This window comes from Nannospalax galili, unplaced genomic scaffold, assembly GCF_000622305.1.
Source record: "Nannospalax galili isolate Female #2095 unplaced genomic scaffold, S.galili_v1.0 scaffold39, whole genome shotgun sequence".
In the NCBI taxonomy this organism is placed as follows: domain Eukaryota; kingdom Metazoa; phylum Chordata; class Mammalia; order Rodentia; family Spalacidae; genus Nannospalax; species Nannospalax galili.
In genome coordinates this window covers 300,469-328,036 of record NW_008346683.1, presented here as the reverse complement: position 1 = coordinate 328,036, position 27,568 = coordinate 300,469, and the positions used below count along the sequence as shown (strand labels likewise).

At 45.4% G+C, this 27,568-nt stretch overlaps 2 pseudogenes; one reads left to right on the top strand and one right to left on the bottom strand.

Moving 5' to 3' along the window:
* The first annotated feature begins 14,013 nt into the window (after positions 1-14,013).
* LOC108491319 lies at positions 14,014-14,394 on the top strand (annotated as a pseudogene).
* Positions 14,395-14,795: 401 nt separating this feature from the next.
* LOC115072033 lies at positions 14,796-27,301 on the bottom strand (annotated as a pseudogene).
* Positions 27,302-27,568: the final 267 nt, after the last annotated feature.

Genomic DNA, 27,568 nt, shown 5'->3' with positions numbered 1-27,568 from the left:
TGTGTGCCAGCTGTCCTGGAACTCAGTATGTAGACCAGGCTGGCCTCGAGCTCACAGGGATCCGCCTGCATCTGCCTCCCAAGTGCTGGGATTAAAGGCCTGCACCACCACAGCCCAGCCCCTGAGATTCTCTTAAGCATTAAATAACGCATGTAAAGCAGGGAGCATGACACCTGGTTCATAGACACAATAGGTGATGATGAAGACCTTTGTACTACCCTTACTACATCTGTTATCCTTATATCTATGATTATTGCATGTGCCAAAGCAAGAGAGCCACATGGGCAGATGCTTCTCCATCTAGCTGGGGGAGAAAACAGGTTTCATTCAGAATGGTGCATTGTAGATATAGATTTTTAATTTTTATGTATATGAGTGTATTGCTTGCATATATATAAGTGCACCCATGTCTTACAGTGCCCTCAAAAAGAAGAGGGTGTCGGATTTTCCTGGAACTGGAGTTACGGATGGTTGTTAGCCACCATGTTGGTGCTGGGAATTGAACCCAGGTCCTCTGCAAGAACAGTCAGTGCTCTTAACCACTGAGCCATCTCTCCAGTCCCCAGAATGGTACATTTGACCTGGGTATTTAAAAATGAAGACTGGGGCTGGAAAGGTGACTCAGTGGTTAAGATCACATACTGCTCTCCCAGAGGACCTGAATTCAATGCCTAGCAACCATGTCAGGCTGCTCATAAGCACCTATAACTCCAGCTTCCTCAGGCACCTGAACTCACATGCACCTACACAGGCCCACCTGCCCAGGGGTGGCACCACCCACAGTGGGCCGGGCCCTCCCACATCACTCATCAAGAAGATGCCCCTCAGACATGGCCACAGGCCAGTCCAATAAAGGTAATTCCCCAATTGAGGCTCCCTCAACCCAGGTGTGTCAAGTTGACACTAAAGCTATCCAGCACAAAGAGCCTCTAGGTTATGGGTTATTTTGCTTTGCTTTGTTTCACATTTATTTACATGTATTTATTTTATTTGTATATAAGGGAGTTCATGTGGAGGTCAGAGAACAACTTGTGGGCCTCTTTCCATTCTCTTTCCATTCTCCAGAGTTTTCCAGGGGACCAAACTTGGGTCATTAGGCTTGGAGGCAAGGGCTTTAACTGGTTTAGCCATATTACCAGGCTCAAGCTATGGTATCTGATGGAAAAGAAGCAATTTCTTGTGTCTCCTTTGCTTAGCAGGAAATAGGTGCTACCAGCTTGGCTAGTAGAAGAAAACTCTGATAGGTACAGAGGTAGCAGTACTGGACTTGGAGTCAAAAGACTGGGACTGGGTTTGAAGAGATGGCTTAGCCCTTACTGCCCTTCCAGAGGACTCAAGTTCAGTTCCTGGCACCCAGGTCAGGCAGCTCACAGCTGCCTATAACTCCAGCTCCAGGGAATTGAACCTATCTTCTGGCCTTAAAAAGCATACATACATGTAGCATATACACATACACTGAGACATATACACATAAATAAAAAATAAAGCTTAAAAAAAAAAAAAGACCAGGACAGACTCAGGACCAGTGGTCGTGGTTTTCAAATCAACAGAGACTAAGAGAGGCAAGTGCACTATCCATGTGGAAGTTAGGACCAGAACACCCATCCACAAGACTGTCTTGAAGCCCCTAGGAGATGAAAAATCTTAGGAAGGGCATGTACAAACACCCAGTCCCCCTGATAATCAACAGCCATTCACAGACAATAATAGAAATCTCTACTTATAAGCTCTTTGGGAACGTGAGCATTTCTCTTTATCCTTTTCTTCATTTCTGTGTCCCTAGCACTTAGCAGAGAGTTGTCACAAAATGTAGGTATTCCAACACTCCTAAAGACATTAAAAAGTTCAGGGTGGCACACACCAGCACTCAGGAGGCAGAGGCAGGCAGGTCTCTGTGAGATTGAGGCCAGTCTAGTCCATGTAACAAATTCCAGGTCAACCAGGGCTGCATAATGAAAGCCTGACTTGAAAAGAAAAGAAGGAAGAGAAGAAAGAAAAAGAAAGAAAGAAAAAGGAAGGAAGGAAGGGAAAGGAAGGAAGGAAGGAAGGAAGGAAGGAAGGAAGGAAGGAAGGAAGGAAGGGAAAGAAAGAAAGAAAAAAAAACAAGCAAGCAAGCACAGCCCCGTGGGCTAGATGTAGCTGAGTGGTAGAGGGCTTGCCCAGCATGCTCAAGGCATTGGGGTCCATTCACAGCACAACAGTGTCAGGTCTAAGATTACCCCCAGGAACACAGACAGCTCCTCCCTCTCCAGCAGAACAGGTGATCCCAGACTGCTGCTGTCGTCATTGTGCTTTCCGCCAAGCAGAGTTCTCAGAGCCCAGCCCTGAACTGACCATCTCTCTAATCAGAGAGAGGAGTGAATATAAATAGAAGGGATTACTTTTCTATGCCAAGGCTTTCTTTTCCCAAATAAGAAAGGCAGAGAATACCCTTGATAATTCACCAGCCAGGGGGACGTGGAAGCAACTCCTGCCCTGTGACTGGCTGATTCAGAGCCGATAATCTAATGAGAAGCTGAGTCAAGCAAAACAGGGCTGTGGGATGCTTAAGCCTCATTAGAACTGTAAAAGCAGCCTTTCTGCCCCAAGACCCACTATTGACTCTGACCTCACTTCCCTACCTCCTTCTCTGTTCGTGGCATTATTGAACCTGGGTTTTTCCTATAGGCCGGGACCTTGCCAGCCCTTTCGCCCTTCACATAATGTGTTTGTCTGGTTTCTATTTCGGTAGTTTGATGAAGGATGATAGCAGGGTATTGAGTTGTTTTACATTTAGTGCAGTCACCGCCCTCGCCGTGCCCCCTACCCTGCTCTTCAGTCATGTTTTCATTGTCCGCTTTGTGCCTTGCCCTAGGTTTTTATTGCTTCCTCACAGAATCGAGGAAGGTCTTATTTTATTTCATTTTCCAGGCTCTGCTATACATTGCCTGATGCACCCATCCTTCCTGCAGAGAATCACCTTGTGTCAATAGAGGCAATGATCTCAGGAACGGAGGACAGGGAAGTTCTGGTATTTGCTGAACCCCTAATGGGTAGCAGCCCTTGAACTAGAGTTTTGTGCTTTGTTTGGTTTGGTTTTGCCTTTCCCTTTTTGCTTTTAATTCTCCCCAAAGGCCTATGAAGTAGATAGCATTGCATCTCCTTTTACAAACGAGAAAACTGAGAACCAGTGAGGCGAAATGACTTTCCCAGTGTCACAAAGGATTATTAGTGACAAAGACACCCCTGCCCCTTTACCGTGTACAAGTACATGTATGTGTACGTGTGTGCATGTGTGTGGATGGATGTAGTGACCAGAGGTCAACCTTGCAGTCATTCTTTAGACTCTGTACATCTACTTTTTTGAGACTGGGTCTCTCACTGACCTGGAGCTCACCACTTAGGCCAGGCTGGCTGGCCATTAAACCCCAGGGATCTGCCTGTCTCTGCCTCCCCTGTGCTGGGATTACAAGTACATGCTGACACACGCAGTTTTTTTTACATAGATTTTGGAAATTGAACTCAGTTTCCCTTACTGACTAAATCATCTTTCCAGCTCTGCAGCCTTGTCTTTGAGGATCTTTTACTGGGTTTTTATTTGAGCAGGTCCAAGTCATATAGGAAACAGAAAAGGCTTAATTTTCCATTCTCAGGTACAGAATTGAAGTGTCTTGATTGGGAATTTAGGCTCCGTGGCCTTTGAATCAAGGAATGGGGTTCTCCTTCTCTTTGCTGTGTCTGGTTCCTGCTTGGGGGTCCTCCTCTGGGTTTTTATGTGGCTGTCACTATCAATCCTGGAAGCCCTCACCAAGCTGGCCAATCTGGTCCTCAGTCTTTGATCCATCTAGGTTGCCTCTGTCAAGGGCACAGGGAACTATGGCTGCTGCCGCAGGCCCTGGGGCTCTGGGACTCTGAGCTGCTGACTCGGGCCCTGTGATGAAGACACTGGGGCATCTCTGCTCTGCAAGTTGCTGCCTCCAGGGCCCTGAAGAGCAAGCAAGGGCTCCTCCTCTCCCAGCTGTCATCCAGACCAGGGGTGCTGAGTCTCCCTCGGGTCTCCCTGAGGCTCCACACAGGCAACAGGCTCCTCCTGACACCTTCACCAGCCTTGGCCCCAGTTCCCTGAGGCCTACTTCCCACCCTCAGCCCCTGCTACACTCACCTCTCCTGGGTGTCAGACTGGTCCAGCTGATTTTGATTCTTTTGAATCTCTGGATTTTAGGAGGCATAGACTTCATGTCCAGAGTCAGATTTGGGCAGTTAAAAAAAAAAGATCAGGCTTTCGATACACAGAAATTTTCTATCAAAAATCATTTCAAAAGTCTGTTTTGAAATTCAGAAGTCCTGACTAATCTTCTTTCCCTTTGCTTTTCCACCACAGCGGTTGAGTGTATGTGTATTCATGTGTAAGAGTACACATACACATGCATGTGAGAACGAGAGGTCTGGTGTCTCCGTCAGTCACTCGCCACTTTTTCTTCTTTGATTTACTTTTCTTTTTTCTTTCATTCTTTTTTCTTTTTTTTTTTTTTTCTTTCTTTTTTTTTTTTTTTTTTTTGGTCTTTTTGAGACAGGGTCTCCCTGTTGCCCCAGCTGTCCTGGAACTCACTATGTAGACCAAGGTGGCCTTGAACTCAGAGATCTGCCTGTCTCTGCCTCCCGAGTGCTGGGATTAAAGGCATGCGCCACCATGCCCGGCTCATTCTTTCTTTATACAGGGTCTCTCACTGAGCCTGGAGCTCACTGATTCAGCTACCCCAATGGCCAGTAAGCCCCAGGGATCCTCCTGTCTCTGCTTTACCCAGCTCTGGGATTACCGGTACACACTGCCATGCCTGGCTTTTTACATGGGTGCTGAGCATCCAAACACAGGTTCTTATGTTTGCATGCAGCGGGCACTTACCAACTGAGCCATCTCACCAGCCCAACAGTTTTATTGGCAAAAGGTTGGAAGAGCTAAAGACACCCAGGAGAGTGAGACTAAGGAGAACTGAAGTTAGTATTTCTGTGGTAAAGACATCTCTGGATATATCATCCTCCTGTGACTCCAGATGACAGCTTTGGCTTCCCTTGGAGTCAGGAGAGGGATGGGTGATGACTCTGACCAATGGAGTGTAGATAAAAGTGAAGGAAGCCACTTTCAGATTTGACCTCTAAAACACCCCTGGCAGCTCTCTCACCCTCTCGCCTCCTTCTATCTTTCTATCTTCAGATCCAGGGAGACCTTGACTTTGTTAAAATACTGGCACCTGATTTTTTCTTGCTTTGTTTTACATCAGCTTACATTGCTTACCCTGATAAAATAATCTTACTATATCATTCTGCTGTCAGTGTATAAAGTGCCAAAGGTCAGGAATCAGAGTTGACATTTTTCAGTAAACTCTATGAAACTGAAAGTACATAAAGATTTTGGAATCTCAGCACTTGGGAGGCTGAGGCAGGAAGGTTGACAAAAGCACAGGTCACAGCTACATGGCTCAGTGGTTAAGAGCACATGCTGTTCTTGAGGAGAACCCAGGTTCAGTTTCCAGCACCCACATGGCTAACAACTGTTTGTAACTCCAGTTCCAAGGGATACAGTGCCCTCTTCTGGCCTCTGAGGGCATTGCATACATGTGATACACTTAAATACACACACGCAAAACACTCACATACATATAAATAAATAAATAAAATATTTTTATAGTTTGAGGCCAGCCTGGACTATGTAGTAAGACCCTATTTCAAAGAAATATTTTGGAGGTTGGAGGAGTTTCATAACTACTTTCCCCATTAACTCAGAAACCAGCTTAGAGATTGCTCTAGAAGAGAAGAGAGGAAGTCAGAAAGTTATGGATAAGAAGGCTTAGGTTTGCAGCTAGGTCTGAGTATATAGCCAAGTAGAAGAGCTATGAAGTTCTCAAATTAAACAGACCCAACCACCAAGCTGTTGGCACAGCTGTATAACTTCAGGCTGTCCTTAACGGAGCCAAGTCCCTTTCTGCATGGCAGAACACTAACCATAACTAACATCCCCACCCTCCCGGCTGTCATGCAGATTTGAAGTCAGGAAGGAGTGGAACCAGACCATGTCTAATTTCTTCTTCCAAATCACAAATCAAATAAATCACTGCTTCTGTGTGCCAAAGAATGTAGCAGGAACTGACAACCTCTGAGGCTCCTCGTTCCCATGTCCACTGTGGCCTGGCTATCTGTCGTCGTCACTGAAATTGTGTTGACAGAAGGAGATGCTCTGATTCTGTCCTTGGTTCATTGGGCCAAATCACATGGCATGGCCATGCCTACCTTCCATGGAGTGGGATGTTTAGTCCTTCTGAGAGCACAGGCAATATCTATACCCTTTCTCTTGCTGGACTGAGGAATAAAGAAAGACTTGGGCTTGCTTCTCCCCGTCTGTAGACAAAGGTGAAGCAGAACCAGCCGCATTCAGCCCCTGGCCCTGCTGTGAAGTCCCCTGTGGGTCATGGAGGCAGTGCATACATGCCCCATATATGTCACTTCTGCCCAACTTCAACATCTGGCAAAGGGCTTTCTCTGACTGCTGGAGCCTGTTGTGTACATGTGAGGGATGAGCGCAATGTGCTGGAGAGAGAACCATGCCGGCCAGGACCATGCTGGGCCAAAGAAAGAAAGAAGTCTGTACACACTCCCAGCCTCTTCCTTTCTTGGTGGGACAGTTTTGAGGTATTTCCACAGTCTTGGAAAGGACTCACAGAGGGAGTAGCTTTTCCTTCCCTTGCCTCCCTTCCATCTTCCTGTCCCACTATGCTACCACAGCACTCAACCTTGGTTCAGGTCTGTTTTAAAGAAACCCAACTCACAAGGGTGGGTGTTTCTTCTAGCAAAGTCCTATCTCCTGACCAATGGATTAAGAATGTGTGGTGTTGGAGTTTCCCCAGAAAACTACAAACAGAATGACATGTGACCCAGTTATACAACTCCTGAGCATTTACCCAAAGGACTGTGTAACCTCCACAGAGATGTGTATACTTCCACATTTTCTACTGTTTTACTCACAGTAGCAAGACAAGGGACTCCGTGTCCATCAACAGATAAATGGATAACAAAATAACAAAAATGTGGTGCATGTCCACAATGGATTTCTCTTCATGTGTAAGGAAAAATGAAATTATGAAATTTGCAGCAAAATGGATGGGACTGGAAAATATTATATTAAATGAAGTAACTTGGGCTCAGAAAGATGAATACCATATGTTTTCTCATATGTGGATCCTAGCTTCTAATTTTTAAGTATGTGTATTTATGTAGGAATGACTGTGGGTAGATATCAAGAAACTAGGAAGGGACCCATGAGACAGGAAAAAGAGAGGGGTGTTTGGAAGGGAGAATACATGACAGGAAAGTGAAAACATTTGGTGTGTGTGTGTGTGTGTGTGTGTGTGTGTGTGTGTGTGCCTAAAGAAAGGAGGAAAGCTTGTCATTTCAACAACATGGATGAACCTGGAGGACAGTATGTCCAGTAAAATAAGCCAGGCACAGGAAGACAAATAGTCCACTAAACGGAAATAGTGGAACTCATAGAATCAGAGCACAGAGTGCTGGTTTTGGAGGGCTGAGGTGTTGGGAAGCTGTTGGTCTCATGGTGCAGAGCTTTAGGGAGACTGGAAGAATACGTCCGTTCTGGAGATCAGTTGTACAGCACTCTAGACTGCCTCACTTGCTAAGAAAATGTATTTTTAATTTATTTCTTTTTATTTTATGTGTATGAGTATTTTGCTTACATGTATGTAAGTGTACCATGTGTGCGTGAAATATTCAGAGTTCACAAGAGGCTGTTGGAGCCCCAAGAACTGGAGTTACTGATGGTTGTTAGCTTCCATGTGGGTGCTAAGAACTGAACCCAGATCTTCTGCAAGAGCAGCTAGTGCTCTTAACTACTAAGTCGTTTCTCCAGCTCCAAAAAAACATATTTTGAATGTTCATCTCTCTCTCTCTCTCTCTCTCTCTCTCTCTCTCTCTCACACACACACACACACACACACACACACACAAACTAGGCAAGGGCATGCATATGTTAATTAGCCTGGTTTAATCATTTCATAATATGTATACACATGTCAAAATGCCATGCAGTACAATTTTGTCTGTTCATTTAAAAGATAAATATATGATTTTAGAAGACCCATCATTTTAGTCTCTGGCCATTCTGCAGGAATTCTTCTCCCTGTTCAGCTATGTACTCCTGACCCTCATCTTTGCAGCCAACAAGCCTCTGACAGCCAGTTGACTCCCTGGGCACTTATGAGGAAGTTTCTGGCTTCATGCCAAACCACCTTGACCTTCTAGCCATCAAGATTGGTGCCAGCCAGCCTCTGCCTTAGACAGTTTGGTGCCTCTCTTTCTTTCCAGCCTGTAATTTAGGGTTTGTCAACTGTCCCTTCAAATCCATCGCCATGTCTCGTGGAGAGTTCAGTCATATTCTACCAATGTTGAGTGACTCGTCATTTGGAATGTGAAGAAGACAGACCAGGCACCTGCTGTCACAGGGCTCTCATTGGACTAGGCCCCCTGCTCTCAGAGAGCTTACATTCTAGTGAGGAGAGACAGAAAATAGCAACGAAGATGTGAGATCAGGAAGTGCTACTCAGGGAATGGAAAGAATGGGATAGGGTTGATGGGAATTGATGCCATTTTTTGATGAGAAGTACATTGAAAGTTTCTTTGAAAGAGCCACTTTTGAGCTAAAAGTAGAACAATAAAGCCGGGTGTGGTGGCGCACGCCTTTAATCCCAGCACTCGGGAGGCAGAGATAGGTGGATCTCTGTGAGTTCAAGGCCATTCTGGTCTACATAGTAGGCCAGCTGGGGCTACAGGGAGACCCTGTCTCAAAAAGACCCCCCCCAAAAAAAAAGAATAAGAAGAAAGAGTTACCCTTGGAAAGATAAGGTGGAAGAGTATTCTGCAAAGCAAGAGCACCGTGTGGAAGGGCCCAAAGGAGTGCTGAGTGGAAGACATATAGTGTTTGTAATAAAACACCTACTTGCTGGCTGTTTGCATTCGTTCTTTTAGATATCCATAATTTCAGTTCTTTGAAGTCAGTACACTGAGGATGAACTCCTGGATTCGTCTCCCCATGCTCTTCTCACACCTTCACCCACTGCACTTGCGTCTTGGTGCTGCTCAGAGTCTGGAGTCTCATCCAACTTCCAAGGAGACAGAACAGGGGTGGAGGCGCCACCATAGCCCTGCAGCCACTGGCATCCTGCTGCTGTTCTAATTCTACCTAAGCTCTTGCTTTTACTTCCTTCGTAGACTGGGGGCTTCATGGAGGCTGGAATCTTTCTCCCTCATAACCTCTCGTCCCTCTTTTAGGAAAATTCTGAATACACAGTAGGTGTGGAGAGAAATGCAGAATGCAGAGCTCCTTGAGAGCCTGCATGGTACCCGACCTTTGCTGTTAGCATGCTTCTTTTCCAGCTGTATACCAAGGGCTAGACAAAGGCCCGTGACTATAGTACATGAAGGCAGCTGGTGGCATCAGTCAATTTTCATGTATGCCGTAATGTTGGATGTGTGTGTGGGGGGGGTGTGAAATGTGCAGATACTTAAATGTTCAAATTATTTTGGAAATATGAGAAAAATGTTAGAATTAATTACTTTGAAGGATTAAGTGAGTCTGTTTTCTGTTGCTATAATAAAATACCCAATGCTGAGTAATTTTATGGAGAAAATACGCTTGTTTACTTCAAAGTTTTGAATATTTTTTACATTTAATGTAAAGGCTCCATTGCCTCACACTGTTGTGCTGAGGACCAGGCTTCCAACCCATAACCCTGAAGGTCAACCTGCATCCAAGCCACATCTGACCCATAGACCCCAGGCCCTGGAGTATGGGGTCTCATTTTATTCATAGTCATAGTGTCAGGATCTGCATTAGCTGCTTTTCTGTTGCTGTGATAAAATTCCCTAATGAAAAGCAACTTAGGGGGGAAAAAAAGGGTTTATTTTGGTTTACAGTTCTAGAGAGATAGACTGTCATGGAGAAGGCATGCCAACAGATCAGCACAGCTGATCACATTTTCCTCAACACACAGGAAGCAGAGAGCGAACAAAAAGTGGAGTGAGGCTCTAAACCTCAAAGCCCACCTACAATGGTACACTTCCTCCAGCTAGGCTCCACCCCCTGAGGGTTCCATACCCTCCCCAAACAGCAGCAATTGAGGACCAAGTGTTCAAACGCATGAGCCCAGGGGGGATATTTCTCATACAAACTGACACAGTGTCTCACAGAATGAATAGCAGGTCACAGCTGCTGAATAACATTTGTTGAATGAATGAATAAATTGAAAATAAAAAAGCCTCATGAGAACAAATCCCATTGGCTCTTCTCAATGGAGTCCACATAAGACTTAAACAGTCATCATTTGGTCATAATTGTATTCCAGTGGAACCAAGGTGGGCTTTGCTTTCTGTGCAAGGTTATGTGATGGGGCTCTCTGTGTTTTCTTTGTTACTGCACTGTTGCAAATGACTTGAGTAAACCTGGGGCTTCCTGGGAAGGAGACTAAATATCTCCAAAACAGGCTAATTTTCAGAGGTGGCTCAGCTGGATTCACACTGTAATCAGAGAGACAGCTCATGGCTGAATGCTTGGAATCCAGAAACACTGTTGGCACTAACTGAATCGTAGAACATTCACCTTGAGAGCACTTGGTGTCTGCCACCTAGGGACTAGACTCTAGTGTGTACCTTAATTAGCAGAGGAGGAAAAGGAATGGCAAAGGGACTCGCCCAAGGATATGTGACTCGGGCCCATGTGGTCTCTCTCTTCCTCTCTCTGCCTTCATTGGTTCTGCTCAGAGGGAGCCGCATGGACCCACCCCTCACCATTTATGACTGAGGCTGATCTTTGTAAAAACACCCAAATATATCACAAAACTTTCCAACTAAGAACACTAAGGGTTGGTTGTGGAGTCAGTTCTCTCCTTATGTGGGTTCTGGGGATTGAGCTCAGATTGCCTGTCTTGTCTCGAAAGCACCTCTCCCTGCTGAGCCATCTCAGTGGCCCTCTGACTGTAGACTGTGCACTAACACCAGACCTGTAGTCCTGACAGGTTTTCTCTTGAAACAGAGAATCTGATTGAACACAAATACAATCATCCCTTAGTGACCATAGTTCTCTGACTCCCCACAGATATCCAAATGCATGAGTGTGAAAGTCCCTTGCATAAAATGACATGGTGTTTGCATAAGACCTTGTACTTTTTATTTGCTTGCTTGCTTGTTTGCTTGAGACAGGGTCTTGCTTTGTAGCCCTGGATGGCCCTGAACTGATGGTGATCCTTCTTTAGAGTCTGAAGTATTGGAATTGCAGGCTTGTGCCACCACGCCCAGCTCCTCCCATGTACTTTAAAGTCATCTCTGGATGATGTACTGCCTAATGCAGTGTAAGTGATGTATAAATATCAGTGACACCATAGCATGCAGGGAACAGCAAGGAGAAAATCAGTCCATGTTCAGGATACGCGCAGTCCCTTTTCAGATATTTTTGATCCATGGGTTGGTTGAATCCACAGATGCAGACACTGAAAGGGAGGGTAGACTGTTTAAATGTCTTGTACTAGAAACCTCAAAGGGCATCTAGGGGATATGAGTTGGGGAGAAGGTACATCAGTTTTCTGTTGCTGTGATAAAACACCAGGACCAAAGCAACTTAGAGAAGAAAAAGTTTATTTGGGTTTACTATTCCAGAGGGAAGAGTCCATCATGGCAGAGAGAGTTGGCAGCCCAGGCACGGCAGCAGGAGCAGGAAGCTGAGAGTTCACATCTTCAGTCACAAACACCAGACAGTGAACAGAAAGAGGAATGAAACTATGAACTCTAAGCCCACCCCCAGTGACATATTTCCTCTAGCAAGGCCACACCTCCTAAACCTCTGCAAATAGCACCACCAACCAGGGACCAAGTGTTCGAACATATGAGCCTATAAGGGGCATTTCCCATTCAAGCCATCACAGGGGGATTGGGTCTTCCTGTGGACCACCTATAGCACCTGGCACAGGGCTTCCTGTGCAGTAAAGACTAGGCATACCAGAAGCAAGTACTGCCAACCACAGGACAGGCTCTGGGCAAACCATGTCAGGCAGCTCACAACTGCTTGTAACTCCAAGTCCAGGGGATCTGATGCCCTCTTCTGGCCTCTGCAGGCACCTGCACTTACATGTACATACCCCACACAGACACACACATAAAACATAATGAAAAATTTAAAATCTCTGGGCATGGTGATATATACCTTTAATCCCAGCACTTAGGAGGCAGAGACAGGCAGATCTCTGTGAGATTGAGGCCAGCCTGGTCTACATGGCGAGTACCAGACAAGCTGGGGCGACAGGGAGACCTTGTCTCAAAAAGACCAAAAATAAAATAAATATCTTAAAAAAAGAAAAAAGAATGTGTGATTGTGAATCTTGTATTTCAAAGTTTCTCAGCACTATTTTATCGTTTTGTTTTACTTTTTATAGCATTTTATTTATTATTTTTATTTTATGTGTATGTGTGTATTACCTGCATGTAGGTAAGTGCACCCATGTTGTGCAATGCCTGAGGAGGTCAGAAGAGGCTGTTGGATCCCCTGGGACTGGAGTTATGGACAGTTGTTAGCTGCTATGTGGGTGCTGGGATTTGAACCCAGGTCTTCTGTAAGAACAACCAGTGTTCTTAACCACTGAGCCATCTCTCCAGCTCTTGTTTGTTTTACTTTTTAAAGGATTTAAAATATCACAATTATTTATTTTGCGTGTATGTGTATGTGTTTGGGCACATGGATGACATGACATGTGTGTGGAAGTCAGAGGACAGTAGTCAATTCTCTTCTTCCAACATGTGGGCCCAGGGATCAAACTCAAGTCAAGAGTTGTTCTGGCAAGTACCTTTACCCACTGAGCTGTCTCACTAGCCTTATTCTTTAAAATTTCTAACGACAGGGTCTCACTCTAATCAAGGGTGACCGGGAACTCAATACCTTAGGCTCCTGAGTGCTAAGAACACAAGTGTGAGCCCCAGGCTCAGCTAGCTTTGTTTCCAGATATGGTAAATGCCAAAAGTAGAAACCAGATTATGATTTTTTTTAATGCCATACAATCAGGTGTAAGAGCATAAGATTTCTGAACCAAACCTTTGAGATCTTCCTCATTCTAGAGAACATAAGATGCTAACAAAGGTCATAGAAAATTAAAGTGTAGGGGAGTTGTAGGGCTAGAGGGGAGAGTGGGGAAGGGAGGTAAGAGGCTGCTTGCAGTATTAAAGAAGGTATTGCAACTTGGCATGGAAAATAAGCATGAGTCAAATATCTGACATTTCTTTTTATTAAATATTTTTCTTTATTTTTAGTTTTTGTGTATGTGTGCTTTGCTGGCATGAATGTAAGTGCACCATGTGTATGAAGTGCATGTGGAGGCCCAAGAGGGCATTAGATCTCCTAGAGCTGGAATTACAGATAGTTGTGAACTGCCTTGTGGGTCCTGGGAACTGAACCTAGGTCCTTTGCAAAAGCAGCCAGTACTCTTTTTTTTTTTTATTTTTTTCTTTTGGAAACAAGGTCCCCCTGTAGCCCCAGCTGACCTGGAACTCGCTTTGTAGACCAGGCTGGCCTTGAACTCACAGAGATCCACAAGCCTTTGCCTCCTGAGTGCTGGGACTAAAAGCATGTGCCACCACCCCAGGCACAGCCAGTACTCTTAACTGCTGGGTCATCTCTTTAGTCCCGCATTTGATATTTATGAGTCGCCATTTACTAATCTCTCATTTCTGTTCTCCATAAATATGCACAATTGTTATATCAATAAAACTTAAAATGAAATTTAAAAAAAAAAAAGAATAGCCAGGCCTGGTGGCGTACCCTTTAGTCCCAAGCACTTGGGAGGCAGAGGCAGGTGGATCTCTGTGAATTCGAGGCCCCCTTGGACTCCATAGCGAGTTCTAGGCCAGCAGGGGCTACAGGGAAACCCCTGTCTCAAAAAGACCCCCCCCCCAAAAAAAAACCCTAAAGCTTTCCAACTTCGGCCTGGCGGAATGGCTCCCGCAAAGAAGGGTCGCGAGAAGAAGAAGGGCTGTTCAGCCATCAACGAGGTGGTGACCCGGGAATACACCATCAACATTCACAAAGCGCATCCATGAGTGGGCTTTAAGAAAGGTGCCCCTCGGGCACTCAGAGAAATCCGGAAATTCACCATGAAGGAGATGGGAACTACAGATGTGCGCATTGACACCAGGCTCCACAAAGCTGTTTGGGCCAAAGGAATACGGAACGCTCCACATCGTATCCGCGTTCGTTTGTCCAGAAAACCTAATGAGGATGAGGACTCACCAAACTAGCTGTACACTTTGGTAACCTATGTCCCCATTACCACATTCAAAAATCCACAGTCAATGTGGATGAGAAATAACTGCTGAGACTCAAATAAAGTTATAAAACTGCAAAAAAAAAAAACCCTAAAAATAAAAATTGTCCCCATTTATCCTAAATTATAATTTTATTGTGAATTGAATTATAAATGTATAAAAATATCATTTAAAGAAATAAGAAACAAAAATACCAGGTGTGGTGGCACATGCCTTTAAATCCCATCACTCTGGAGGCAGAAACAGGAGAATCTGAGTTCAAACCAGCAGGGTCTACATAGAGAGTTCCAAGCCAGCTAGGGCTACATCACACGAGACACCTCAGAAACCAAACCAAAGTAGAACAAGAAACTTCCAACAGTTTGAAATTCCACTTGGAATTTCATTCTCTCTCCTCTAGAAAAAAGGAACCTCAATCTCGATTCTTTTTTTCCCCTTTTTTCTTTTCTTTCTTTTTTTTTTGGTGAGAGGTAAGTAAAAGGTTCAATTTGATTCTTCTAGAGGGGGAAAAGTAGTTGAAAGTAGGTCTTCATTTTGCAGTCATCATCTGTACGAATTCTTTATAGTTGACTTGTCCATCTCCAATATCTGCCTCTCTGATCATTTCATCTACTTCTTCATCTGTTAGTTTTTCTCCTGTTTGTCTTGACGTGACGTAGTTCTGCTGCACTGATGTAGCCATTTCCATCCTTGTCAAAGACTCGGAAGGCCTCACGGACTTCTTCACTGTCTGTATCTTTCATTTTTCCAACGGTGCCATTCCCATCAGCATCCACTTCGTTGATCATATCCTGCTTCTCGGCTTCTGTTGGGTTTTGACCCAGTGACCTCATGACAGTCCCAAGTTCCTTGTTGTGATGGTACCATCGTCATCTTTATCGAATAGGGAGAAAGCTTCCTTGAATTCAGCAGTCTGTTCTTCAATCAGCTGATCAGCCCGCCTCCTCCCGGAGCAGAAACTTTGCGTCTCTCATGGAAACCGAGCCCCACGCCAACTCTCTCCTCCCCAACCCGGCCGCCCCAATCAGCGAGAGCCTCCGGCCGGAAGGACCCTTCGGGTGGACCTGGGCGAGCGCGTCCGCCTTTGCAGCGCACCGGGTGGGGGACCCCTGGCTGCACCGCTCCGCCACGCGCCCGGCCACTCCGCTGGCCCCCAATATCGATTCTTTTAAAGGATTTTTCTGTCTTTTGGAGATGCTGGGAATAGAAGCTAATTTTCCTTTATGTCAAACAAACTATCACTGAGCTGCAGCCAAGCCCTTTGTTCCGATGTCTGAGTTCAGTATCCCCATGGGCCCAGCTGGCTTAGAACTCACTATGGAGACCAGGCTGACCTTGAACTCAGAGATCAGCCTGCCTCTGCCTCTGATGCTGGGATTAAATGCGCCACCACCATGCCTGGCCCTCTCCTTAGCAATTTTACTTTCAATATCTGTATCCACAAGAGGCACACTTTTTTTTCTTCTTCTTCTTCTTTTTTTTTTTAGTTTTGGAAAACCAAGAAGCAATCTCCACCTGTGGTAAGAGAGGGGCAATATTGCCCCAAATAGATGAAGTTACTTAGCAGAACATGGGCTGAGAATGCAGTCACAGCCTGACTCCAGCTGGTTCTAGCCTACTTCAGAGGGGACTGCGCATCTGCAACCCGGAGAGTTAGCCATGTGGCCTGGCATAAATGGGGAAGATGTTGCTTCTTTGGTTCATTTTTCTGACTTCCCAACTCATTGCCTAGCCCTAAGCCTCAAGAGAGAGACAAATCAGAACTCTTGGATGAAGCCAAAACCTGTGCTGGCTCTGTAGGTGGAACAGGGGGGTGGGGGTTGGGGGGGCTCCTGCCCAAGGCTAGGCAGAGCAGGAAAAGCAACCAGTGCTTATATGCATTCTCTTCCTTAGGCTAGGATTGTGAAGATAACACCGAAACACATCTACCCTGGACGGGATGAACTGCTTGTCTTCTCACCGGACTATCAGCCATGACTCTTTCCCAACAGATCTGGGTTTACTGAACCCAAACTTTCCAGCTTCTGGCTTGTGCTCTTTGTTTCCACAGAGCTTCTGAAGCAGCTGAAAGTGAACCTAACGGGATAGGGGGATAGGGGGTGGAGAGGGTAGGGGGTGGTGTCTTAGGAATCTGAAATGCCTTTTTTTCTTTGTTTTGTTTTTGGCAGTGCTGGGCTTTGAACCCAGGACCTTACGCATGCTAAGCAAGTACTCTACCACACTGAGCCAAACCTCCAGCAGATGTCTGAAATGTCTTTGTCCAAACATTTTCAAATGTTCATACCTGGTTAACAAACAGCGCTGAGAATAGCTCTCTAGATTGCAAATGACTTTCTCAGACTTCTAAGGGCACTGGGTCATTTCTGGCTGTCAGTGTTAATATGAAAAGTCAGAAGCAATGCTGACTCAGTTTTTCTTTTTCTTTCTGGAAGTTTACAGAATCTTCCTCCTCCTCATTATCCACTTCCTCCTCCTCCCTCTCTTCCTTCCTTCTTTCCTCTTCCTCATCTTCCTCCTCCTCTTCCTCCCCCCCATTTCTTGGTGTTCTGCAACACAGTGCCGCACCTTAGTGTAAGTCTACTTTTACCCATCCTGCTCAGCACTTGCTGAACTCCAGGCTTTCTTCAGTCACTGACCCTCCGCATTTCCTGCTTGCCTCTAGAATGCTAATCATTCCAGTGTTAGATCTTCTGAACGGGACCTCCACTTATTTTACTTTTTTCCTACTTTCGATCTCTGTCATTTTACTTGAATACCAAGATTCTGCCCCAATTTGATATTCTAATTCTTTTATTTATTTTTTAACTTCAACGATCAGGCCTGCCTTCCTTCCTCCTGTCCTCCTTTTTTCCTTCTTCCTTTTCCTTTCTTTTCTTTCTTCATTTTTTTTTTTTTCTTGATGGGGGTCTCATGAACCCAGGCTGGCCTCCAATTCACTGTTTGAGGATGACCTTGAACCACTGATTCTCCTGCTTCCACGTGCTGGGATTCCAGGCACGCACCACTTTGCTTTGTGATGGTTCTTTGTGTTGCAGTTTGGAGATACAAGAACCTTTTCTTACCTTTCTGAAGACAAATGCTACACACACACACACACACACACACACACACACACACACACATGCACCCTCCCTCCCTGTAAAGGGCCTATTTCCTCCAGGTTGTTCTGGTTTGTTCTGGCCTCTCTTTGGTGCTCAGAATTCTGCCTGGCTATGAGGAGTTCCTTTGCTCTCTCTAGTACCCTGCTGAGAGGCTAATTAGCCTCTGACACATGTGGGCTGTCTACTTCACCACAGGGTGGTCTGGGTGGCTATTTGCTAGGAAATCTGCCTTTCCATTAAGCTGGTCATCCTCTAGTGCTGTCCCTGGAGGGTGAGGATTTGGTTGCCTGAGTCCTAGGAAATGATTGGTGGAGTGAGGGCTGGGCAAAGTGGAGTGTGCTGTTCCCACATTCAGAGCTTAAAACAAGTCTGTTTCTTCCTGTATGTTTTTCTTTTTTATTTTATTTTAAAATATTTTATTTGCCGGGAGTGGTGGTGCACACCTTTAATCCCAGCACCTGCTCACTTGGGAGGCAGAGGCAGGCAGATCTCTGTGAGTTCAAGGCCAGCTTGGTCTACATAGTGAGTTCCAGGACAGCTGGGGCTACAGGGAGACCCCGCCTCAAAAAGACTAAAAAAATTTTTTAAATTTATTATTTTTATTTTATGTGTATGAGTGTATTGCCTGCATGTGTGTAAGTGCACCTGTGTCATGCAATGCCTGGAGAGGTCAGAACAGGGCGTCGGATACACTGGAACTGGAGTTAAAGATGGTTGTTAGCTGCCAGGTGGGTGCTGGGAACCCAACCCGGGTCTTCTGTAAGATCAGTCAGTGCTCTTAACCACTGAGCTACCTCTCCAGCCCCATCTTCCTCTATATTTTCCTAATTTTAAAAAATTGTGTGAATGTGTGAGTGCCTGGATAGTATATGTACCATGTGCATACCTGGTGCCCTCAGAGTCCAGAAGAGGGTGTTGGATTTCCTGGAACCAGAGTTACAGGTGATTGTGAATCACCATGTGGGTGCTGGGAACCCAACCCAGGTTCTCTGCAGGAACAGCCAGTGCGCCTAACTGCTAAGCCATCTTTGCAGCCCATTTAATTTGTTTTGGAGACAAGAGCTTACTATGTAATCTAGGCTGGCTGGACTCTCACAGCAATCCTCCTGCCTCAGCTTCCCAAGTGCTCAGATAACAGATGCATGCTACTTCACCCACCTCTTTTCTTTCTTTTCTTTCTTTTTATTATTTTCTAACATTTTTGTTTGTTTTTGAGACAGTCTTGCCACGTACCCCAGGTTGGCCTCCAACTGCTTCCAACTACTCAGTTTCTGGTTACAGGTACAGACTACCACACTTGGCTCATTCCTTGTTTTCTATGCAACACCCGTGTCCTCAACTGTACCTGTGTCCCCCAAGCCAGGGAATAATCTTCCATTCATTTTATAGGGTAGGAGGGTGAGGGTGGGACGTGGGAGGGAGATCTAGGAATCTGACTGATTCCTGCCTAACTCCCCTGCTGGGCCTTATTTTAGCACCACCCCCACTGCAGAGGAACCCAGAGCTGCCAACCTCTTTGTCTTTGGCAGAGTCTGCAGTGTAAATCACTAGTGTTCAGCCTTCCCACGGCCACCTTGGACTTGGCTTCCCAGGCCTGCTAAGTTAGTTACCACCGTCCTCCTCTTGTGGCTGTGACTTCCCATCCTGTTTTTCTCTTCCAGAAGTTCTAGTGAGGTTTCAGGAGAGATCAAAATCAGATGCATATGCTCAATCTGTCGTTGTAACCTGAACCTACTTGAAATTTCTGAAATGCAATCTGCTACTTGAATTTGGTGTGGGAGTTCTCCACAGAGTTATGGAAAGTGTACAAATTCAACTTATTCTGCAGATTCTGCTGCCTGTGACTGTATGCCAGGCATTCTGATGGAAGTAGGGACCCAGGCGTGGTCCCCGACCCTACGGTTATCATCAGGATGGGCACCCTCAAGGGAACATAATGCAGGCTCATGGCCCCTCACTCCAAATCCTTGGGGTCCACGGGGCCTTAGACCAGAATTTATCCCATTTAGAAAGGCAAGATAGAACATATACCATTATTTTTATGGCCTGTCAGTTGGAGCCCACTGCACATTCAAACACATTCACATGGCCACCATAAAAGGTGAAGAGGTTCATGTCAAATAGAGTGATAAATATAGTAGCCTTCCGTCTATTCAGAGCAAGTTTTAACCAAGTATGTTAACAAAACAAGCCCAGGTCAGGCCTGGGAATTTTAGACCTTTCGCTGCTATAACAAAATCCCTTAGACTGGGTGACTTATTTTTATTTTTGGTCTTTTTGAGACAGGGTCTCCCTGTAGCCACATCTAGCCTGGATTCACTATGGAGACCAGGCTGGCCTTGAACTCAGAGATCCGCCTGCCTCTGCCTCCCAAGTGCTGGGATTAAAGGCATGCACCACCATGCCCAGCACAGATTGGGAAACTTATAAATGGTAGAACTTTATGTCTCAGAGTTCTGGAGGTTGGGAGGGCCAAAGTCAAGCCAGTAGACTGTGTTGAGTAAGAGTTCGTTCTGCTCTGTAGATGGTGTCATCTTCCAGGTGCTCACCTAGGTGGTAGGATAGACAACTCCCTTGTACATCTTGAATGAGGGCACTTGATTGTCTCCTAAAGGCCCCATCGCAACAGTATTCCTTCTACAATTAATTTCTAACATGAATTTTAAGCAATGCATTCAGACCATAGCACAAGCTATAAAAATGAAGCGTGAATAAAGTAAGAAGGGTGTATACTGAAGGGAGGGGGAAGGCTTCATGGAGGAGGTGATATTTAAGCTAGGATTTGATGGTTGAAGAGGAGCTCACCAGAAAAACAAGGGCATTCTAGGAAGGGTAAGCAACTTAAACAAGGGTCCAGAGGCCTGCCACACTGTTTCATGTATCATGATACAAAGTCACTTTGTGTCTTGTTCCTGGAGAAAATAAGCCACCAGGTAGCTTGAATTCTAGAGCCAGGTGCCCCTTCCCAGAAGGGACCCAGTCTTTCTGGCCGAAGCAAGAACTTTGGTGGAGTAGGATGCTGTGAGAGGTGAGGCTGTAGAGGTGGGGAGAGGCGGTGGTTGAGAGCAGTCTGGGCACACCGAGAAGTTTGGTCCTTACTCTGTAGAGCATCATTTTTCAAAGTGTGGTCTCCAAACCTCTTTAGGGGCTCCAAGAGGTCAATCGCTGGGATTAAAGGCATGTACCACCATGCCCAGCTTCTTTTTTCTTTTTTGATGTTTATGATGATGGTACAAAAGCTGTTGATGGGCAAGGAGTAGGGGCTTTACTTGGGAACATACTAAGAACAGTGAAAATCTTGTCTTGATCCTTGAACACACTACTTCCCACTACTTGGTGTGATGGGATGAGAAGTGTGCATGGAGTACTGCAGTTTCCTACCAAAGTACCCTGGCTATTGATAGAGAAAGTGCTTATGCAGATATCTAAGTCATGAGTGCAACAATTCATTTCTCATAGAACACTATTTTTATTTGAAAGAACATCCCACAATTTTGTTTCTTCAGATTTGAGTATTTGGCAGGTATTTTCTTGAAAATTAATGTGGTAAGCATAACATTCCCCCCCCCCCAAAATGACTGGAGGTATTTGTTGCCAATGGTAAAATTGAGCTTTTGAGCAAAAATTAAACTGTTGGAAACTTTGTACCAAGAAGATGTTTTTAAATTTTATTTTTATTTTATGTATATGAGTGTTTTGCCTGCATGAATGTAAGCCCACCCATTTGGTGCAACATATGTGGCGGTCAGAAGAGGGCACTGGATCCCCTGGCACTGGTGCTGGAAACTGAATCCAGGTCCTCTGTAAGAGCAGCCAGTGCTCTTAACGACTGAGACATCTTTCCAGCCCCATTATACCAGGAAGATCTGAGAGCTTCCCAATACCAGAAAATTTTTTTTTCCTCTGATGAAATGAGTGATAAGAGTTGGGGATGGAGTTCAATTAGTAGAGTGCTTGGGTTTGATCTCCGGTTCCAGGTAAACCCAGCATGGTGTTGTACACCTGTAATCCCAGCACTTGGGAGGTGGAGGCAGGAGGATCAGAAGTTCAAAGTCATTGTATTCTATAAGAGAATCATGGAGTTGGAGGCTAGCTTGGGCTATGTGAGAACCTGCATTTAATTAATTAATTAATTAATTAATTGAAACCATTAATGATATCGCATTAATGATATTATGATATTAATGATATTATTCAACATTTAACAGTGCAATGAAGTGTGTCGATGTTAGGAAGATCTACATAACTCAGTAACTTTGTATTTTCCACAGAATTGGTGTTACTAGATCATACATGGGTAAAATATCCATTTAAAATGCAAAATAAATGGATAATAACAACAGACTAAGAAAAATTCACTGATATTGAAACTATATTCTACATTGCAACTAATCTTCAAGAGGCTACTGCTTGTTGAGTTTTGGTAGAGCATAAAAGAAGATTATTTACAATGATCTGGACACATGCTCATGCCACATACATGTGGGTCTGATTTCCTTCATGAACTTCAACCAAAACACTACAGTGCAACAGGCTATAGAAGCAAATTTGAGAGGCAAGTTACAGCCTACTGAAGGCAAGCAATAAAAAACATTGACAAAACTAAAACACTATCACGTCACTTAGTGTATTTGTGACTTGGAAGATTTAGCTTTTTTTTCCACAAAAATATTTACATGTAATGAATTTACTATTTGCATTTTGTTTTATTTTAAATTACGCTTATGTGTGTGTGTGTGCACATGAGTACAGGTACCAATGGAAGCCAGAAGAGGGTGTCTGGTCCCTGTGAGCTGGAGTTACAAGCAGTTGTGAACAGCCTTATGTGGGTGCTGGTGTTGTGCCCAAGGAACGGATCCCCAAGAATTACCACAGAGTCCAGAGAGCATGCAAAAACAAAGAGTTTTTATTTGGGCTTAAGCTCGGACTCTCAGACCAAACCAATGTGGTATGTCCGCCTGAGAGCCCTGATTGCAGGGGGTGGAAGCTTTTTGTGGGTTTTTAGACAAAGTGGGGAGAAGAATAACAGAGTCACATCTTGATTGGTCCAAAAGAGCCCACGCACGCCAACATGCTTTTGAATTGATTGGTTACAAGGGATGCAGTTCTGGAGGTTTTCTTATTGGTGGGTGCTACCCTCAGGGCTGTGGAATGTGCTGACTGTTATCTGTGGGGCCAGAAGTCTCTGTTTTTACCTTATAAGGTTGCCATATGCCTGGACTTGCTTGATCTATAGCCTCCTGGGGTGGGGGTGGCAGGTGGAGATTACAGCATGCCTGGGCATGCTCAGGCTTGCCTGAAACAGCCAGTCAGAATGGGATCAAGGCAGTTTGTCCCTTCAGCCAAGCAGTCAAGCAGTTTACAGAAGCAAAAATGAGCAGTTAGTCCTAAAGAGGGGTAGGGGTCTTGGGAGTCCAAGGCAGGGGGCCAAGGAGGAGGGTTTCACACTGGGACTCTAACTTAAGTCCTCTGCAAAAGCATCAAATGTTCGTTATTGCTGAGCCATCTCTCTAGCCCCTCTCTTTCACTTCTAATACAGTTATTTAAAAAAAATATTTTATTTATTTTTTAATTTTAATTAAAAAAAACATATTTTATTATTTTTTTTAATCTGTGTGTATTGCCTGCGTGTAGGTAAGTGCATCCATGTCATACAGTGCCCGCGGAGGACAGAAGAGGCTGTCGGATCTCCTGGAACTGGAGTTACGACAGTTGTTAGCTGCCATGTGGGTGCTGGGATGCGAACCCAGGCCTTCTGCAAGAACAACCAGTGTTCTTAACCGCTGAGCCATCTCTCCAGCCCCTATTTATTATTTTTATTTTATGTGTATGAGTTTATTGCCTGCAAGTGCACCCGTGTCGTGCTGGCAGAGGTCAGAAGAGGGGGTCAGATCCCCTGGAACTGGAGTTTTGAATGGTTGTTAGCTGCCATGTGGGTGCTAGAAATCGAACCCAGGTCCTCTTCAAGAGCAGTCAGTACTCTTAACCATGGAGCCATCTCTCTAGCTCCTAATACAGTTATTTTTGATAGCTGTAACTCACATGAACCAAAGTTCTGCTTAGCTGCCCCTCCCCATATCTACACTGCTCACTGGCCCACATGTTTAAGCTTTTTTTTTTTTTTTTTTTTTTGGTGTTTTTGAAGCAGGGTCTCCCTGTAGCCCCAACTGTCCTGGAACTCACTATGTAGACCAGGCTGGTCTTGAACTCACAGAGATCCGCCTGTCTCTGCCTCCCAAGTGAGCAAGTGCTGGGATTAAAGGCATGCGCCACCACGCCTGGCTTTGTTTAAGCTTTTTATTCATGTCTTTCTTTATCTGAGGGACCTTCCCCAAGCCTGTGGACAACTTCATTCCTTGCCTCTCTGGCACTGCTTCCCCCATGCCATTGTGTTCTGTTTAGGCCTAATTTCCGTGTGTGTGTGTTTGTGTGTGTGTGTGTGTGCGCGCTATGGAGCATTCTCACTTGTCTTTTAGTATCCTTTCTGCTTCCCTCCAGCCTATGTGAGCTCTCTGAGAGCAGAGACCCTTGAAGTCTGGATGCCCAGCACCTACAATGGGGCCCCGTCCTCAGGAGACACCAGTATTTGTTTGTTGAGAAGAAAGATGAGCGGGTGATTTGACATGTGCACAGTTTGGAAACCACAAACCTTTCACAGAATGGCGTATGTGTGTCACAATCCCAGATAGTGCTAGTATAACAGTGAACATGGAGTAAGCTCTTACTGTGCTATCTTTAGTGTTTTCAGGTACTCATTCTTAAATCTTTCTAATAACCTACGGAGCAGACACCTCTTCATTTTACATACAAAGATACTGAGGCCAGCAGAGGTGAAATGACTTGACCAGGATTGCACATCTAGTGTCTGAGCAAGTGCCTTGATCCTAGAGGCCACTTTCCTAACCCCTCTGCCATGATAAATGGATCTGAGAAGAGTGTAAACATCAGTCTGAAGGGGTTGGGATTCCATTTGTGTGGGACTGGGTGCTCTGGAGTCTACCTGTGTATAATGTTCAACTGACTAGTCTCCTCATTCTTTCATCAACAAATATTTCTTGGCTTATACTGCAGGCTGGGTTTGGTACTAGGAATTTCCCATCCATCTTCCTTTACTAAGAGGTAGGAATTATGATGCCCACCTTATAGATGAAGAGATGGTGGTTCACAGAACCGAAGGACTTATCCAGGGTTGTGGAGGTAGTCCTAAGAACAGGATTAGAGACCTGGTTTCTGGTTTGTTTCTTAAACTAGCTCCTTTCCTGACTCCAGCCTGCTCCTCCTCTAGCTGGGGCCTTTAGGGGACCTGGAGCCTCTCCTTTCCCTCCAGCCGACCGTAGCCAGGGTCAGCCACTGCCAAGTATCTAATGCCAGATAATGACCAGAGGAGGCCTTTAGTCATCGGTCTGTGTACTCCAAAGGACTCCTTTTCTATCACGTATCACTAAGTGATCTACAGAGTCAAAGGAATGCTTCCTGACTACAGTCTGGAAAAGGCCGGCAGACAGAATGAATCCATCAAATCAAGAGAAGTGAGCCTGGCTCCAAAAAACTCAGGCTGGCCTGGAAAGCAGACAGGGCCACGTGATGGGTGTCCCCCAGACTGGCAGTGCGAATGGAGTTACAGGCGCAGTATTACCCGGGATTGCAAATGCTCAGGGTCCCCACCCATTTCGTGGCAGGAAGTCCTGTGTTTTCCTAGGGTTTTCCAAGAACACCCAGAGCCTGTTGGCCTGGGGCCATGTGTCCAGCCTCTGACGACAGCAGAGGCTCGGTCACTCCCCCTGGAGGCGAGTCGCCACTGGCTCCTTCCTCCAGAGACATGCCTCTGCCTCTGGAGAGCTTGGTGGCTTGGCCAGTACCTTGCTAAAGGTATCTCTTGAACTGATGGCAACAAGAAGTCTTGCTGTGTTGCACTGCTAAGACCCACAGCAAAGCTACAGGGTCGTCAAAGATGCAAACTTACTTCATACACAGTGCCTTCTTTATTGCACAGCACTAGTTTAGGGATCCAGGACTCAGGAGCTATTTTCCCCAGGCTTGTCTCGTGAGGTGTGCAGGGTACAAAAGTAATAACTGGCTTGTAATAACTGGAGTGTTTTTATTTGGTTGGTTTGTTTTTTGTTTTGCTTTGTTTTTGAGCCTGGGTCTTCCTGTATCCCCAGTTGGCCTAGAACTTGATAGGTGAAGTAGCTGATGGATGAATCAGGTTGATAGGGAGAAAACACCAGGACACAGATAAAAACTCTCAGTAGGACAGAGTTTTATTTCCAATGGACAAGTTCCCTTTGGGGGAGGGAAAAAATGTCCACCCACGGGTCATGAGCTGGGGTCTTTTATAGGGGGAGGCTTGGGGGGTGCAGAAGGCGGGAAGATAAATCTATCATCTATCTATCTATCTATCTATCTATCTATCTATCTATCTATCTATCTATCTATCTATCTATCTACCTATCTATCTATCATCCATTTAAAATATTTTATCAGCTGGGCGTGGTGGTGCACGCCTTTAATCCCAGCACTCGGGAGGCAGAGGCAAGCGGATCCCTATAAGTTTGAGGCCACCCTGGTCTACATAGTGAGTTCCAGGCTAGCTGGGGCCACAGGGATACCCTGTCTCAAAAAGACGAAAAAAAAAAAAAAATAAAAATTTATTGCCAGGAGTGTTGGCTCATGCCTTTAATCCCAGCACTGGGGAGGCAGAGCATAGTGAGTTCCAGGACAGCTGGGGCTACAGGGAGACCCTGTCTCAAAAAGACCAAATGAAAACAATTTTTTTTATTATTTTTATTTTATGTCTAGGAGTGTTATGCCTGCATGTAATTAAGTGCACCCCTGTCGTGCGAGGTCCACGGAGGACAGAAGAGGCTGTCAGATCCCCTGGAACTGGAGTTACAGACAGTTGTTAGCTGCCAGGTGTGTGCTGAGATTTGAACCTGGGTCTTCTGCAAGAACAGTCAGTGTTCTTAACTGCTGAACCATCTCTCCAGCCCCATGGGAAGATATATTTTTTAAAGATTGGGGGGTGGGGCGGGAGAGTGGGACTGTTAAAACCTGCCGCCTTCTGAGATCAAAGGGAAAGCCTGCTGTGCTGGCCAAACTGTGGAGAAAAGTCTGCTTTTGACTTCAAAGACCAGGGTGCTTATCTCAGGGGCTGTAGAACCCTTGAGGCCCTGTAGGTGAGGGGGCAGGGCTCCTCTGGATCTGAACCCTAAGAGAACTCTATTTGTAGACCAGGCTGGCCTCCAGCTCACAGAGAGATCCACTTGCCTCTGCCTCTGGAGTGCTGGGACTAAAGGCTTGCAGTACCACGCTCAACTTTATGGTAGTTAATCTTAATTGTCAACTTGACCAGAATTAGAATCTCCATAGAAATAACATCCCTAGGTGAGGGTGTTTCCAGAAAGGTTTAACTGGGCAGAGAAGAATCACCCTGAATGGGTGGGCAATTCCATCCCCATGGGCTGGGCCGAATAAAAAGGAGAAAGTGAGTTGAGCACCAGCATCCATCTTGATCTGCGTCCTGACTGCAGACACAATGTGGCCAGCTGGTGGCAGTCCTACCTCCATGCTTTCCTGACCATGATGGACCATGATGGGCCATGATGACCTGAATCCATTTTTGAAGTATAAACCAAAAATAAACCTGTCCTCCCTCAAGTTGCTTCTTGTCAGGTATTTATTTGGTCACAGCAATGAGAAAAATAACCAATATACTCAGGGTTAGAGAGCTGAGCTATCAATTTCACTGACTCTAGAGGACCCCCAAGTTCCTGTCCTCCACGTAGGGGAACACTTACTGAGCCTTCATTGGTATCCAGGTCCAAGTTTTTTTCGTGTCTTGTCCACTTGGTCCTCATCACAACTGTACCAGACAGGACAGGTACTACTTTTTTTTTTTTGAGACAGGGTCTCCCTGTAGCTGTCCTGGAACTCACTGGGTAGACCAGGCTGGTCTTGACCTCACAGAGATCCACCTGCCTCTGCTTCCTGAGTGTTGGAATTAAAGGCCTGGCTTCAGACAGATACTGTTACTGTTTCCATTTCACAGCCAGGAAATTGAGGCAGAGTGAGATTACATAGCTCTCCCAGTGTCAGAAGGCGAGGGCTGTGCTGGAAGCTTTAGT